This window comes from Notolabrus celidotus, chromosome 22 (assembly GCF_009762535.1).
Source record: "Notolabrus celidotus isolate fNotCel1 chromosome 22, fNotCel1.pri, whole genome shotgun sequence".
Lineage (NCBI taxonomy): Eukaryota > Metazoa > Chordata > Actinopteri > Labriformes > Labridae > Notolabrus > Notolabrus celidotus.
In genome coordinates this window covers 11298307-11313167 of record NC_048293.1, presented here as the reverse complement: position 1 = coordinate 11313167, position 14861 = coordinate 11298307, and the positions used below count along the sequence as shown (strand labels likewise).

Genomic DNA, 14861 nt, shown 5'->3' with positions numbered 1-14861 from the left:
GCCGCTGTCACTCGTTTCAGCTGTGTTTACATTCCACTCCAAGCTTATTTAAGCCCCGCCTTCCTCTCACCCTGCGACATGATTGGCTGTTCAATGTAGTCTTCTTCTAATGTTGGGTGGCAACTAGTGTTTAAGGCTCATAAGCAGGCCTAATAAGAGGGGTGTAATTACACGTTTATTTATATCTAAATTTTATCAAACATTTGTTATATTTATATTGAGAAAAAATAAATCACAATAATTATTGTTGTTGAATTATCGGCCAGCCCTAATTTCAACCACATCCTCCACCATGAATCCACTCGCAGCTCCAAAAGAGAGAAAACTAATCCTCTGACGAGTAGGCAGTGTATCAAGGGTTGGTAAATTCACAGAGCAATAAACAGGTAATAAAAGAAGACCAGCTTTAGTGCAGTGTTGCTTTTACAGGAAAGCAGCTTCTGTTATAGTTACCCCAAAACAACTTGTTTCAAGCCCAGCTGTTCATAACATACAGTGTCTGTTTCCGTCCATGGCTTAGATATACTGATAAGAAGAGAGAAATCTGAGCTGGACTGTCTGTCTGCTCAGCATCCTGAAAGCTGTAGTGATGGGTAAGACAGCTGGTGAGGAGCCAAGACCAAACACTCACTAACATACTTACAACCAGAGCTATCAGGTCTGTATGTCTGGAGTTGTTGTGTGCATGCAGCAAGCTCGTAGAGGAAGGCAACTTTGAGCACATTGGCCTGCAAACAATCATATAAGCCTTTAATATTTGTATAGACGTGTTATTCAATCAGAACAATCCACTCTATACATCAGACTTCTCGTTGAGGGCAAATTTGTTAACAAACAGCCACACCTGGTCGCGTGAAAACCACAAGTCTGATTATTTCTGCTCCAAGCTGTGGCTGGCAGTGTCTGCATGTCGGCTTTTTTTAGGGGGCATAAGCTTTTGTGCAAAACAAGGCCACATCGGTCACGTTGTGCAGAGGCTAATTCAACCCTCACAGACAGGTTAAACACCTGCGGCGAGTGTGTGTGTGTGTGTGTGTGTTGATGTGTGTAGTTACCACTTTGCATGTCTCTTTGCCTCTTTTACAGCCCATGACCTAGTTTTCACAGCCAAACTGTGTCATAGGTTAACACACAGTTCATTGGAGTGTGTAGAATGTTGTGTTAAACCTGTCTAAAGAAGAAAATCTTGGTAATGCATGTGAGTGTGTGCTCAAATGTGAGGTTTGGTGCTTTTGTCTGGGACTCTAAAACGGATTTTCAGTCTTCTTTGAGTCTCACCCCTGAATCCTGAATGACAAGGGTGAGTTTAGATTTCACTATCACAAGAAATTAGCTGAGAGCAGTTATCAACCTATAATCCAGAACAGGTGCTCCACAAAGCAGCACTGTGTTTAACTGGGGGAGTTAAATCAACACAACAACAACAAAGACTGACCTGTGCTGGCTGCAGGAAAAACACCTAAACCAGTTTCTCCAGTCACGCGGATGCAGACGCACGTGAGCTAACTCGATTGCTGTAGGAAAATAGCCCACAAATCTTTGCAAAACAAACTCCTTTGTCCAGCTCAGCAAAGCCTTTTCACTGAGGAATGTGCTTTATAGAGACTGATAACACAGAAACACAGTAATTCGGGTAGTGAACTGCACCTCATCTAGGGGCATGGCAAGGTTGAGCTAAGCGCTAGCAGCTGCGCCACATGTGCACCACTTTTACCGACATGATTAAATTAAGGTCCCCTGCCAAACTCATTATTATCCAATCCATACAGGGAGGCTCAAGAATGTCAATGAGGACTACACTCATTATGCAGTCTTCATGCACGGCGCGCAGAGAGAAACAAGTACTTTCTCAGGATTACAGACTGTAAATCAACAGCACAGTCGAGCTGACGTGATTCTTTTGTCGCTATGAAAAATGACAGGCCTGCCCTTAATTTTCATCCCATTAAAGAAACTCCTTGACCAATTGAATTACAGCTCATAGACAGATGTGACAGCAAGGGTGAGGTCCCACAGGATGGGCCGGTGGAATCGACAGGCAGATGCTCCAACCAGCAGAGGTCACAAGGGGTCAAGCTGTTCCATTATGAGAGGACAAGGGTGGTATTTATTCACAGCCTTCTCCTCCTAAGCAGAGGAGGGCTTACAGGGAATAGAAATGGATCCTTAACCCTTGAGGCAAACGGATGACTACAAACCATCCGCTGTTCCTCGGCTTACAGGGGGAGATGTAGCACCCAAACCCGCTGAAGAGAAAGTATTAAAAAAAAGGAGAATTATCTGACTCCTGAATGATCAAGAGAACCCACTACCTCCCTGACTGGATAATAACAACAGACTAAGGAGCAGGGTGCTCTGACACTACACGCCGCCAAGACTCATGCACTGCAACCCACTTTAAAGAGCCGTAATGACCACAGAGGCACAGCACGGTTTTGAAAATCTAACCTGATCTGACTTGTTTGTGAGGCTGTTTTGTATCCCACTACATCAAAGCAGCTCTGATGTGACTGTGAACGCAGCGTGGAGACAATGCCACTGAACTTTCTCTGTACCTTTCATGCTATAGAAGAGCATCTTGGACTTGGACTCCTGTGGCTTAGCAAAGTGTAACACACAGCAGGCCAAAACACCCCAGACATGAAGCGTGATGATGATACGGATGGTGGTAAAAGATCGGAAAGAATGAGGGCAGTCTTCCAGCTTGTTAAAATACTCGCCGGCTAAGAAAGAGCCTGTGGCAGTGTATGATAGCATGATTAGCAAAAGCAGCAGGCATGTCTGGGGCGGAACATGAACACTCGGACACACACAGACACATTATTATCATTTTGGAAAAGCTGCCCACTGACTAATGGCGTGCTTTCTCTGAGGCTGAACTCAAGGGCCAATTAAGAATTGTGCATGCAGAGGAGAAACAAGGAAGGCTAAGCTTTCATGTCCTCTTAGTTTCATCAGCTACAGGAGAAATTACCATATGACTTATTGTGTGAAAGGAGAAAACATACAGCCTAACCGTCAGGAAACCCCAGTTCCTGGCGTTTCTCAAGTCTGTTTTTAAAAGTTGAAGCCTGGGCATGCCAGTTGAGACTCATGCTCTGTGTAATATTGTTATTAATATAAAAAAAGAGCAGCCGCAAGTTTCCAGTGAGGCTGATTTCTCCACGCGAGCAGACCACAGGGCCTGCTGCTGGAGACAAACCGCCTGCTCGCGCGCACACAAAATTACTACCGAGGAGCAGGACGAGCGCCTAAAGAGACAGGAATGGTTTTGAAAATAGCTTCAGGAAAATATCACAGTTATTAAAGTCATTCTTTAACAGATGCAGCATACGCCAGGAGAAACACGGCATTTTGGACAGGAGAAAATTGGCAACTCCTGATGAAAAGTGTCATAACCCTGCTCTGACACCTCAGGCGAATAAAAGGAAATAAAGCTTTGTAGTGCTTCTTTGTATGACAGAAGATAAAACGTAATAACCTAGACAGCAAAGTGTTTCCAATGCATGTCTGCAGGTTGAGTGACACAACATCAGCCACTTATTAGTCACCAGTCAGGGCGTGCTCCTTGGATCACTAACCTCATGAGACTGTGAATAAATGATTTCACCCTCCAAAGGGGAAATGATTTATAATGAATGACTTCACCGCTGTATGCGTTCACGTTACACAGGATCCTGGCACATGCAAGGCGAATATCAATGAGTTTAAAAAGGGAGGTGGGTGTAGAGAAAAACATGTCTGAAAGAGGTTTATTTATATGCTAGTGGAAGATGAAAGCAGACAAGACGGAGATCAGAACTTTCACACACAGCTACTCCCTCAACATGGATAATGAAGGCATGAGAGAGTTATGCCGTAAAACACAGAGCGCTTGTTATTCTGCAACAAAGAATGCAGGCAGAAGAGCTGCTATGCAACATATGCAACAGTGGCCCCACAGGCACATGCACACAGGATATGCACAGAGATCATAGTTGTGAGTCAGTCGTTCCGCTTTCACCACAGAGCGCCAGTCTAAACTGTGGACACTGCTGGCCTACGCATCCACCACGTGCAAGGAGATTCATCTGGAAAAGGCAACAATGGTCCTGTTGAGAGGGTGAAACCACGAGGGAGGTTTGAGAGGTGGAGTGAGATGACCAGGACCGTGCTAGTCGTGGCATTAAGTGTCAAGGAAAGGACAAAGGATGGTGTGATCATGAGGGTATTCAAAGGACAAGCTCTATTAGTCGAGCAGCTCCCCGAATAATTCAACTTTTCCGTCCCATTTAATGTGCAGAAGTGTTATAGGAGCAACAATTTTTATTCCTTTGACAGAGAAAAGTTCAACCTTTTTCAGATTAGAGGATCAGATCTGTTCCTATTTCTGTGACAAATATGAAACTAAATCCAAGGAGACAGTTACCTCAGCCTAGCATAAAGACATAAAGGCTGTGTCAAAGAGGCAAATTTGTCTATCAGCACCTTTGAAACTAGAAATAGTGTCACTTTGATTTTTCTGATGACCTTTTTTCAAGTCTAAGTCTCAGTGATTAGACACGGGAAGTAGAAAAGATCAGTGGGAGCAGCTTTAACGACATCAGAATCAATCTGTGCGACTGCTTTTCCTTTGTCTAATACCATTAGCAGCCTCTGGTATCCCATGCACACACACGTGTTTCGGTGTTTCCCACGCATCTTCTCCACAACACCGCATTGCAACTCTCTGAGAAGCAACCTTTAATGATCCCCTGACATAACTGTGAACCCATGACAGATAAAACTTTTAAAAAGCATCATTTATGAGAGCTTGGTGGCAACTGCTGTAACACACCGTTTGAGGATGGAGGGGTATTAATATTGCACGACTGTTCCCGGCTGCAACAAGCTGAGCTGCAACCTGCACTCAGTGTAATCTGCTTGACTTAGCATCAACCCGTGGAGGAACCTACCTGCGATAACACTGACCTTCTGGAACTTGGAATGCGGTGGCTTTTCTACGCTTCATTGGCAGTGCTGTTGATGGCGAGTTTGTTGGCAAAACTTTCCCAGAAGTGGAATGCAACAAGGATGAGAAAGACACATATCAGCTAGTTGCTAAAGCTTCCTCTGGTTTCACAAGGCCTACTAAGTAGAAAAGTCCAGAAAATCCTTTGCACCTGTGCCCATTAAGTGTTAAAACCACCTGAGCCGTGGACTGTGCAGTCAGGGTGGCATAGAGAGCTAGCCAAGCGGTGTGAGGGAGTTGTTCCCTCTGGACCAGAGAGAGCAAACCCAAGTCAAGCAGCTCTTATGTAACAGCCAAGTAGAGATCATGTCTTGGCTGTAGCAGAGCAGAGAAAGTGAAGTTGGACGATTTTAGGCGATGAGGAAACCCAAGTCCAACTTAGCCAGGAATGAAGACGGGTTAGTCGATCTTTAGGCATCCAGAAAGTGCTGTAAAAATAAACAAGCCCACACACACAGGCGCTCCTACTGCAGCCTGGCAGATAAAGAACTCAGTTCTACTAAATTAAAGATCTGATGCATTTTACATTACCTTGCTGCTGTTTCACTGCTGATGATTCAGATAGAATGTTCCTCTAACTATGCTGTTATTTTGACTCATATAACTTTTACCCTCTGACAGCTGAGGCCTGTCAACAAACCATGCCTTGATGTTTATACCGCCCCAGGAAAAAGGTCGTTTGGATACATTTACCTCTTTGGGAAAAAAAAGGGTTTTCAAAAAAAAGCTTTAATTGAGCATGCTCACTGAGTGGCTGCCAGGATTGCCAATGACCTAAAGCAATCAGGACCGTGTCTGTGTTTACACTGGCTGCACGCCAAATGACTGAACCAACATGACAAGGCCTGGAGACTGAGAAGCGGAGAAAAGAGCTTATCTTGCAAGGAGATCAAACCACTGACTGCTTAAGCTGGGAGTAGGCTGGACAGGGGAAGGGGTCCTAATGAGCCTGAAAATATTCCTCAACAAAGCTCCAACACTACGGCTGCCAAAGAACCTCAGAAGCACTTCATGTCTGTCACAAAGCTCAGGAAACTGAACAGATAAGGGCATGTCATGTTCCATGCAGTTCAGCGGAGCGAGCTACTGAGCAAGCAAAAGAAAAGGAACAACATCAATATCTTGCGAGACAGGAGAGTTAGAACAATTCAGTCATGATGGGTGCAACCATGATGAATGGACTACTGAAAATAGTTGGATCCATGTGTGGTCAGTGATGGATTTGCGCACATGATATCATTCTTTCTCATCTGCTCTTCATTACTTTGTGGTATCAAGAAAGATTTATCATCCTCAAAAACTCACATTGTGATCCAGCTACACTGAAGCTTTAAATAGTCATCTAAACTAGGGCTGGGGGATAATCCGATAACGATAATTATCGTGATATAATTTTTCTCAATATAGATATAACAAATGCTTGATTTAAATTAAATATAAATAAAACTGTAATTACACCCCCAACCGCTGGAAAGGGTTGCTAATTAGCCCTAAACACTAGTTGCTACCCAACATCAGACAGAAGAAGAAGACGGCATTAAACAGCCAATCATGTCACAGGGTGAGAGGTAGGCGGGGCTTAAAGATGTTGGGAGCGGAATGTAAACACGGCGGAAACGAGCGGCAGCGACACAGAAGAAAACTCAAAACCTACCAGCTCAAAGCAGAGTTGTTAGTCTAACACTGTGTCAACTCTGCGTTAACTATTAACTTAAGACACTTCACTAAATATACTTTCAGGATGTGGGGAAAGGAAGAGCACTGAGACAACTTCTGCTGTGCATTTCTAACACGTTAAATGTCAACCGTAGGACAACTGAACACTGAATAACCGGGATGCATTCACTGCACTGTGGGAGGCAACATCACTCTGCCTGTAACCCTTAGAAATCTTTAAGGAGAGTGCACAACTCCAAACAATACTCTACTAAGCTGAAACACAAAATACAATTTGATGCATTTGTTGTACATTTAAATCAAATTATGCAAATGACCTAAACCTGAGAAAAATAATCTACAAACTAAAATCACAAAGATCTCATCTTAAGGGGTGCTGGTGGCCTAACGGTCTAAGCACCCCACATATAGAGGCTATGGTCCTCGTCGCAGAGGTCGCAGGTTCCATTCCAGCCTGGACCATCTCCTGCGTGTCCTCCCTCTCTCTCTGCTCCCCACATTTCCTGTCTCTCTTCAGCTGTCCTATCAAATAAAAGGGAAAAATGCCCCAAAAATATAGCTTTAAAAAAAACAACTCATCTTACACAAAAGACCTGCTTCCTGTTAGTACCGTAAGAAATGAGGGATTCAAGAAGCTTCTCAGAAAACTAAATCCAGATACAAACTAACAAACTGTCTGGTTTCTTCAATTTTCACTCAGGACCAAAAATTTTCCTTTAAATTTAAATGAAATAATGATTTGATATTTATCGTGATAATTATCAATATTGACTGAAGAAATATTTTATCATGATAACATCATTTTCAATATCGCCCAGCTCTAATCTAAACTACTATAAGAAAAGATATCTGAATCACTAGCAGTTCAAAGAGATGAACAAATCTTTGACTATTAAACTAATGATGAATCTGGATGTGTTAGCTGAATCAAACGCCCAGCTTGTGGCGCAGTCCTTCCCAAAAAAAACATCATTAGGCTTCCTCACTTTCATCCAAAAACAATAAGATGGTCAGCCTCCATCTCCATCTATTGATGAGCAGGTGGGATGTGCTGGAGTAAATACGCACCCAGAATTTGCTCCATCCATCCATCAATGTGGCAAACACAAGACACATGGCGCCAACAGAACATCCGAGCACCGAGCACTTTGGCCAGCAGCACCAGCTGTGTTTGCCTTTCCAATAGGGCAGGGAGAGCGAGTGAGACCTTATGGCTGCTGGGCCGAGGTGGAGCAGATCAATCACAATTTCTATTGTTATAAGGATCGACCTGTAAGCAGGCTTGGAGCCAAGAAAGGGGGATGCTGAAGGAGGGCATTTCCATACAAACAGGACTGTTTAACCCTGTGGAGAATGTGCCTTGACCTGCCATTTCTTGAAACAGACATATCATGCAGACTGCTGCACAAATCAGATCTTCATTTAACGTCTCTGTTCATCTCTTGGATGTATAATGAAGGATTCCTACATTTTTAAAAACGGAGAAAAACTGCTTTGTGTATAAGAGATCACACACTCTAACAGGGTGTGTAGCAGGTGGATTTTCAAGAGATTATCAAGTCCTATATGCAGATCAATACCCAAGCAAATAGCTTCTGTACCCAGCAGTCCCTGTCCTTTCCACCTCATTGTTCATACATTTTAGTAATCAAACTACTACTTGTATTACCACAGCCTGTAAATCACTTCCAGTCTGAAGTGCTGCGGCAGCACCTTTTCCAGACTGAAATATTGTACGTCGTCTGGTGAGCTTACAGGAATTACACGCACTGCTACTCAAGTGCTGCCATTTTGCTTCATGTACAGTATTCACAGTATGATTTATATGACCATCAATCGAAGAACGGTAATAGCATGTTCCGTGGTTATTTCTTTGAGGTTAATGAAAGCCTTGATCACACGTGAAGTGGTCTGGCACAGTTTAAGAGCAGCCAAACACCCTTCTTCACCTACACCCCAGTCACCCACCACGGTTACTCTTAATCTGTTACCTCGCCAGACACACAGTTAAAGCGCCCGCCACTATTTAATCTTCATTTTCTTTGGGAACCTACAATCCATTCTTTGGCAAGTGACCCTGAAAGAGTGCAAATCAATTTGGAGCCGTGCATTAATCTCCTTAAGGGTGGTGGAGGGAGTCGTGGCCACGAAGAGGAGCGTGAATGAGTGCATCAGTTCAGCTGGAGGAGACCAAGTGGCTCTGCTGAGCTGGACAGAAGGTTCCTGTTTGTGCAGCAGAGCAGCGGATCTTGTGTTGGAGGAGATACACAAAGTGCAGCTGACTGAACAAATCTCCCAAAGTGGATGGGTGTGTGCCGAACTAAAACAAGTAGCCACAGCAAAACGAGTTAAATTCAGAATCACTGAATAATGCAGCACACAACGAGGCACAAAGCGTCTCTTTCTGGGCGTTTTCAGTGACAAGTTATTGTTTTTCATCAAGGCTGCAAATTAAATCCACTAAGGATGAAGTCAGTGTTGAGTTGGTGATAGCTGTTTTTGACCTGTATCTGTGTGCACCCACAAGAGGTCAAAGCCAGTCATGTGTCCTTTGGTTGGTGTCCCGGTGAGTACGGTAGCAACTAAGAAGAGTCAGCCAAGATGCTGTCAGCACCAGCGTTTACTTCACCTGCTTTTTATAGCAACCACTCCAGACTCTGCAGGCCGTACACTACCAGCGAACACTCTGAAAGCCAAATATAATCTCAACCACAGTAGAAAGAAATAGAAACTCACAGGCCTCCATTACGTTCGCTTGACTGGCTTGTGTACGTTTAAAAAAAAAATGAGGACTGAAAGTGCGTTTCACTCTGATCGAGAGAGACGGGCAAAAGAAATGTTGATCCATTGCAATCCTTTTGTCTTGACAATGGAGAGCGCCTGTGGTTTCCCTCTGCAGTGCCTCGATACCTAGACAGTGTAGGGCCTTCATCCTTGTGTGACAATAAGCACAGATGTTACCCGTGTCTAATAAGTCACATGCACGCCACCGCCACCTTATATGGAGAAAAATATGCAGAGGAGAGAACAAGAATTAAGTGTACCAGACACTCATACACAGGTACTGGAGCAGTTTCTCCCTTCACAGAGTGGATCAAACGTATCGCTAACAAGAGGAGACATTCTTCCACACGTCTTGACATAATTCAACAAAGTTACATACTGTATATCAACTGACTTCAAGACAGATGTGTGCCGGGGTTTTTTTAGGGTAGTTCCTGTGATACTGGTGTCACCGCTCCATGCTATAAAGGAGCCCTTCAACTTGAATTAGACAAGAGATGAGCTGTAGATGTGTGTGAAGTAAGTAGAGTAGAGAGAAAGGCATTACATGTTGCTTTTGTTACAAGTAAACAACTCTAACTGCTGACAGTCCTGCCAACTGGAAGGCAGAACTTGCATTTGTGTCACGAGGGAAAAGAGTTAACGAGCAAAGCAATCACTTTTTCCACTAAAAGGAAATTACGGGACACACTCAATCAGGATCACTCTGAATCATGACCCCAACCCAAACCCAGAAAAACAGGACAGTAAAACATAATGTTCTTCATGGCTGAGGATTTCTTTGCCACAAAAATTTGAACCACAGAAGCAAAAGCACGCACATGCTGCTCAGGCTTCTGACCCGTTGATTTTGTAACTGATTCCTGAAAACAAAGAACTGGGAGCACTTTAATAACGTCAACAATTATGTAAGTAAGTTACTATTTCTGTGTAGCTTACACAAGCAAGGGGTTTGAAAGGCCGGATGAAATGAAAACCAATCACACAGCATGTTTCCCCCTTCCTCTAATAATAAACGGAAGACATTCTTGCAGTCATGTGCGTTTGAGCCTAATTCCTGAATAAAAATGATCCCGGTTAATGATTAGTAACCATTTACAGTGCATCCGCTTATCTAATCCATCATTCAATAATGATTAATCACTTTAATTACTATTGAAACAACACATTTCCTCTGCTGAAAACTTCTACAAAGACAGTTTTAAGAATATTGGACAGCCAAAGCCTTCAGACAGATCAATAACAAGGCCAGCCAGCCTCTGTAAGTCAAACATTAGCCTGTGTTTTTATTATTACAACCCTCCTCAGCTGCGTGCAGAGATTGTTACACAGTCAGACTGACACCTTCACGTGACAGGGTTTCCATGACAGAAGGCCAAGCAGTCCAAAAGGCATGCCCAACCTCCTCCTTTTCCTCCTGGTGCTGTGATCTATTTGCTCAGGGTTGGCCCTTCACTCCAGGGGTCCCTGGGCCCTTTTGTTACTGTTGTTTGTGGCTTAAGGGCCCTACCACCCCTAAATAACAATACAAACTGATGGTAAATCACATGCAAACACAACAGCAGAGCATAACCCTGCATTAAGAGGATGACCAATGCCCCCAATCACTCAGTTCATAAATCATAAGGTAGAAAGAGAAGCGATAAGAAGCTTCTCTGACATTACTGTGGGCTACATGTTGGACACCTCTAAGCTAAGTGATGTATTGTATCCACTGAATGACACACAGTGAGGGTTTCATTAATGTCCAAGGCTGTGCATGCTGACAGGATGCTATTTGTGTTATTTATCCTACATAATTAGGTTCCACAACACAAAAGGATATTTCATGCTTAATGAGGAAGCTGTCTCCTTTATCATCTGATCATTATAATTATGGAAGGGGTCGTTCTTTTTCTCAGGGGACATAAAAACACAGATGAAGTAGTCAGTACTTTATATAGTGGTGTACTGTCATTTACAAAGAAACTGTTATACTCAATGATCACATGTTTTAAGGGTATAATGATTCCAGTCACAGCTGCTGCAGTGAGATTTGCCGCTCACAGTAACCAGTGAGGAGTCACTACTACAATAGACACCGAATACAGCCTAGATAAAACACGAGCAAACTTTTGATAAACACTCAAACTTTGCTACAGCGGACAAAGCGCATTTACAGGAATGAACGGAGTCTTTAAACCCAGCGTGGCTGTGAAAGAAGTTCGCTTACAACTCACCGGCTTATGATCCCTCTGACTGAACACTCTCTCTCTCTCTCTCTCTGCTCTCAGGCTTCACGTGGTTCCCTCCTCGCACCCGACAAATTAAAACGTCGTTGCATTAAAAAAAAAAGGCTCTTAAAAGTAGCTCATGTTTTCGTGGAGCGTACTTCCACGGTTCCTCTGTACCCAGACCAAACGTTCCTGGGACGGAGCGCCAAGAGACTGCGGACTCCTCCCAGACAATGTGGGGTTAAACTCCTCCTTCACACGGACATACAGAAGGGGGGATGGCCGTGAGCCTCTTTACAGCATAGACTAGACTATCCGGGGATTAATGGACAGTAAATCTACAAGTCTGATAAAAGGTGTTAAGTAGGGGTTCCCAAACAGCGGGTCGCGGACATTACAGGGTTCTCTCACATGGAAGTCAAGGTCCTAAGTGAAATCAAAGTTAAACATTAAACACTTTTTATGCCACTAGGTTAAAACGTCATGTACTCAGACAAAAAGAACAGCTGCTAGTAGGGTTGCCACCTTGGATTTGTGAAAAAAAGGGATACTCGACCAATTGTTTGGGGTGGAGGGCTCAGCCACTGTTACTAGTTCAGACTGACCAAATGAACATAAAATTTGGACACAGGATACTGCTAAGCTCTGCAATCTTGTCTTCTTCTGGTGAACCTTTCTGGGTCCTAATAGTTGCAATGGCTGCCTGTTTTTGTTTGTTGATACCACAGCTTGATGCTTTTTTTGTTTTTAGGCGTTTTTCCTATAGACTGTAAATAAAAAATGGACAGCGTTGCTCCGCCTCTTCCCGTTGTACGGTTCTGAATCCAAAAATCCCGCTCCTGGGCGCCGCCATTGTGCCGCCAGAGCCTGCGAAGCCACTGTAACAAGCTCCGCCCTACAGCGTAACGTCATAAGACGCTGTGTGTCCTGAAGTTTCACTCTACAGTGGCTGTGAATCAAAGGAAACCCGGAAGTAAAACTCTGTTTTTTAAACTCTAATAACTAACGAAAAATAAACTTTTCAGGAAAAAGAGTCCTTGGACACAAAACAGTCAAATACTGACTACATATCACCACAGCATACGGATTGAGAAACATTCGTACGCCGTGTATTTATTTTTTAAAGTTTGACTGCTCCCCCATTCAAATGAATGGGGAGACAGATTTTTTACCTATACTGCAGCCAGCCACCAGGGGCCGACACACTGCTCAAAGCTTCACCACCAGGGGAGGATCCAGCTCCCTTGGTTCAGACTGACCAAATGAACATAAAGTTCGGACATAGGATACTGGTAAGCTCTGCCGCTGCAATCTTGTCTTCTTCTGGTGAACCTTTTTGGGTCCTAATTGTTGCAATGGCTGCCTGTTTTTGTTTGTTGATACCACAGCTTGATGTTTTTTTGTTTTTGGGTGGATTTCCAATGCGTTTTACCCTTCATATTTTATGGAGATTTTCGCCGGACACAAAACTCATGTGGCTGCAAATTGTCTCCCTGGGTCGGCCGTACCCATTCAAACCCTGACAGTGTCACCCAGTCAGGATTGTAACTTGTATATATTTTTTTCGTGTTAGTGGCTAGCATGTTTTTGCTCTGTCTCCTTTCTCGTCAGTCTCCTCCCATTTCAAATGGAGACGCCAAAAGTTGGTGAAAAGAAGACCTCAGCGTGGAGTACGTCGGCTAATTCAGCTTGCTGTCTCTCTTCGGACGAGTTTCCCTCCCTGCTTGAGCCGCTTTGAGCGCTATGGTGCGCACGTGTGACATACGCATAGATGGGAAGATATCAGAGACAATTTTAAGTAGCCGCAGAAGCACGGGGGACCTTTCTAGACTACAGAACGAAGGAAATCAAATAAGTTTTTTGCATTTTCCCCCAAAAAACGGGAACAATTGTGTCCCAGGAGAGATTTTTATTTTCCTGGGACAGCTGGTGAAAAAAGAGAACAATTCTGGGAAAAACGGGACGGGTGGCAACTCTAGCTGCTAGCCAAAAGTTGATAGTTGTTTAAAGGACATTTTATTTGATAACAAACCCTTTTTTAATCATTCAGGTACATTCAGACTATTCTTTTTCTTTAAGCTCTCTTTGGATCTGTGAGGTGAAATGAAGTGAGTTCTTATTGGGAGGAGCACTGAAAGTTTCTGTCAAGTTGCATTAAGGGAAGTTGTGTTTCTTGATCTTTGTCTGCTTAATATGCTTAATGATAATTTTGCTTCTGCTGTTTTGATTGAAACCATTTTCTATTTTTACATCTGTTCCTTGAAATCCCCAAATTTAACAGAGGTACAATCTTGATAGAAAGTTGTGTGGACCCTCACAGAAATGGGAATATAATTGTGTATCTCTTTTGGAAGCTCACAAACTTGGACGTTTTAGACAATGTTTTCAAAGGCTATTTTGTCACCTTTCACACAATTTATTCCAAGTTCAAGTCTTCCAAAGGTTTAACTTTTACTCCTACATTATGTGGTTTTAATTCAAGATTAACGTACCTTCCTCAAGGCGGTAACTTTAAGTAATTTGGCTCTGTTGTGTAATCTGGGTGTACTCAGTGGCCCTTGAACTGAAAGACTCTCAGCCAGTTAGCCAGTTGTTTTGCTCGCAAAGGTGAACAGGGCCAGCATATTTTGCATGACACCAACACCCGTCTGTCACATGGACTCACAAACTGATAAGCAGGGTGGTGGAAAACAGGTTAGATCTCCTCAGACAATCAAACAGCATGCCTGTGAAGAGAACTGTCATTGTTATGCTCGGACCTTACGTTTCAGTTTTCCTCCTTCTTTTCATTCAATCTCAATCGCCCGCATCCAAATGCCTCCACTCCCTGATAACAGAGATGCAATGAACACAGCTTCCTTCCTGCTATCTCTCTTGCCATGCTCATAAACCACAATGAATTATTGCGTTTCGTAATGTGGCTCTTTGGCCAGGCGTGACGGCCCGACCAGACCCTTCCAATCTGCATATCAGCCTCTAGTGGGGACCAGATGGAGATACGCATATCTCTGCTTCATACTGAATCTGCAGAAACTGTAATAATACTGTGTGTCTTTCATCATAAAACATTTTAGATCTGTCTACACAACAAGCCGTCTCTTGTGCCTCTTTATTTCTATTTCTCCACTGGGTATACAGCTCCAGTTAGTCAGGAATGTTCATTCTAAATCAGCATATCTCATTATGCATCTTTAGGA

At 43.4% G+C, this 14861-nt stretch overlaps 1 protein-coding gene across 1 annotated transcript in view; it reads right to left on the bottom strand.

The window, feature by feature from the left end:
* Window positions 1-11907, bottom strand: part of tiam2a (TIAM Rac1 associated GEF 2a) — a 73534-nt gene extending 61627 nt beyond the window's left edge. The window contains exon 1 of the mRNA XM_034674859.1: window positions 11671-11907. The gene's annotated coding sequence lies outside the window, so the exon portion shown is untranslated. The remainder of the gene's footprint in view (window positions 1-11670) is intronic.
* Window positions 11908-14861: the final 2954 nt, after the last annotated feature.